We start from the raw sequence: 3125 nt of genomic DNA on the forward strand, positions 1-3125 counted from the left end.
ACACCCCCTCGTGATGTTCATGATAATGCCTTGCAAAATGAAGAAAACAAACACTCAGCGAAGGACATTTTATCACGCAGGGTCATCAATCATAATTATAATCAGAGTGTATTACCTCACCTCTGCCTGATGGACGTCTGATTAAATGTCCCCTGGCTGTGGTGAATAATTGCATTCTGGGATTTCTGTCTGGTGAGCTCACACTAATAGTGATACAGAGTTGATCTTTCAGCTTCTCTTTGAGCTCACCAGGTATTTTACTGAACTCTGGAATATCAGCTGTAATTGGAAAGAAAAAAAAAACCACACCAATTAACGGTAAAATAACTCGTTATGACACCTGAAATGAATTTTTGATCAAAGGGTAGCAGCAAATCTTATGAAAGCATGTTTATGAGGCTCCAGTCGGAGCGCAGGTCAGTCCGCTGCTGTGTCCAGATCAGCCCTCCAGGTGTCAGAGTTTTTACTGGCCAAAGTAAACGAGAAGGCAGCTTGACTACACCAGGAGAGTTATGAGCTGTCCCTACTCGATTTACTTTGCAGCAAAGACCATCTGCAGATAATAAAAGGGAATCTGAACAATGAATAAAGCTTATAATTAGATTCTGATGGTTATTATCACTGAACTTACGTCCTTAATTGAACTCTGGAGGTGTTCATCAGGGCCTATAAAAATTTTCAGTGGTGAAGAATTAGCATTCTTTTAATTCTTCTAATTCTTTTGAATTTAACGTGTGAGCTAATAATTCATATCAAATACTTTGGTAACACTTCATTTTGATGGTCCCTTTTGAACATTCTGTTGACTAATGTAATGTTGCAACTACATGTCAACAAACTCTCATAAGAGTATTAGTAGACTGTCTGCTTCATATCTTCTAACTCCTTATTGTGTAGAAATGTAGGTGCAACATTACTTATAGTCAATAGAATGTGTTAAAGGGACCATCAAAATAAAGTGAAACCAATACTTTTAGCCTACTATGGGCATATCCAAAATGTCAGGGCACCTGAAACATATGGTACAGACACACGTCAAGCAGTATGAAGACTATAAGCAAATCTCAAATACTACTATAGTACTATACATCCTACTATACCTGCAAATACTCACGTAAAGCAATATATAGCAAATCTCAGCTGCCTGATTGTTTTATCATCATAAAATATACACTTTAGTATTGCTCATGAGACCCAGGAATATTTATTTATTTATTTTATTTTTTTAAATGTCATTACATTGTTTGGATAATAAGATTTTTAAAATTATTATTTAATTAATTTATTTTTATTTTATTTATTTATTTGGAAAAATATATATTTTACTGATATATCAGTTTTTAGGTTCCAGGCTTTTTATACCCATGTAAATCAATATATGCTACAAAATCTGAACTGCCTAATATTTTATTTTGCTAACTATATTATCGCCAAGCTCTTTATAAAAAGTTGGATAAGTAACTTTATCCACATACAAAGAAAGGAAAGAACTATAAGCTATTTTATCACCAAGCTATCTCCTATTTGTGAATATAAAGCGTGAAGATATCAAGATATGTTAAACATTAGCATCATTTTCTGTAAAGTTGCTTTGTAACAATATTGTAAAGAGCTATACAACTAATTTTGACTTGACATTGGTCAGTTTAATAGTAAAGCTATGTGTAGTCATAACATATATGCTATGTGTAGTTCAGTGTTGGTCCTGAAGTTTCCTAGCATTGCTCATTTTGGATTGTGACACCCGGTTAAGGCCCTTCAGCAGGAGTGTCAAAACCTGCTCCAGTAGGGCCACGTCTTAAGAGTTTAACTTCAACACTCCTGCCTGTAATTGAAGTAATCCTGACGACCTTCAGCAGAAATCTCTTGTGTGTTTAATTAGGGTTGAAGCTCAAGTCTGCAGAAGTGTGGCCCTCCAGCTGAAGGATTGACACCCCTGTCTTAGAGTTACTGTGAAGCTGATGATATGGATCATGCGTTTTAAATCAGGGAGCCATCCAAAATGTGCCATACGGGGTTGGGAGTTATTGGTTGTCATACTTTCATTGCAAATACTTTTTTATTCCCTTTCCAATTTCTACCACTGAAATTAGTAACACTTACATTTTCAGTATCAAATGTGACAGTATTCTCATACTTTGTGAACAATAAATTAGAAAAATTTTGTGTTCCATGACTACCAGTATTTTATGACTAGATAATGATTTTTCTAAATCATCATATAGAGACTGTGGAAACACTAGAATAATTTACCCAAAATCAAAATGAACTTACCCAAAGCCCACGTAGATGAGTTTTGTTTTCTGGTCAGAACAGATTTAGAGAAATTTAGCCTTACATCACTTGGTCATAAATGGATCCTCTGCAGTGAATGGGTGCCGTCAGAATTAGAGTCCAAAAGCTGATAAAAAATTACAATAATCCAAGTGACTCCAGTCCATCAGGTAAAGTCTTGTGAAGTGAAAAGTTGCGTGTTTGTAATAAACAATCCATCGAGACACTTTTAACTTCAATCTGTTGCTTCTGGCTAAAATATGAGTTCTCTATCAATAATATTGCTTAATAAAAGTCATCTCATCTGAATCACGAGAGAATTACGCACAGATCAAGCACTGTTTATTAGTAAAAATAGTCCAAAAGCGTTTTAAATATGTTGGTGGATTTGAGAGGACAACAAGAGATGGATTTTTCACTGCAGAAAACACTGTTATAGAATATGGCCATGCGTTTTGGCCGGAATTGAAATTTTAAAACAACTTAATGATTAATTGGTTTCTTACAAACACAGCTTCTAACATCACAAGATGTTAACTGATGGACTGGAGTGGTGTGGATTATTGTGATGTTTTTATCAGCTGTCTGGGCTTTCATTCTGACGGCACCCATTCACTGCAGAGGACCCACTGGAGAGAAACTAACATTAATGAGCAATACATTTGTTACAGTTTTTTTCCGAAAAGTTATTAGCATTAGTTAAACAACACAACTGTTTACTGTCAATTACTACAGAAACAACCCTTAATTTTAATGTATTATCAAAGTATTGTAGATGTTACTGAGACTGCAATCACTGAAGAAATATCGAACATAACTAGAAAAATTAGACTCTAGAAATTACCATCACC

This window comes from Onychostoma macrolepis, chromosome 07 (assembly GCF_012432095.1).
Source record: "Onychostoma macrolepis isolate SWU-2019 chromosome 07, ASM1243209v1, whole genome shotgun sequence".
In the NCBI taxonomy this organism is placed as follows: Eukaryota; Metazoa; Chordata; class Actinopteri; order Cypriniformes; family Cyprinidae; genus Onychostoma; species Onychostoma macrolepis.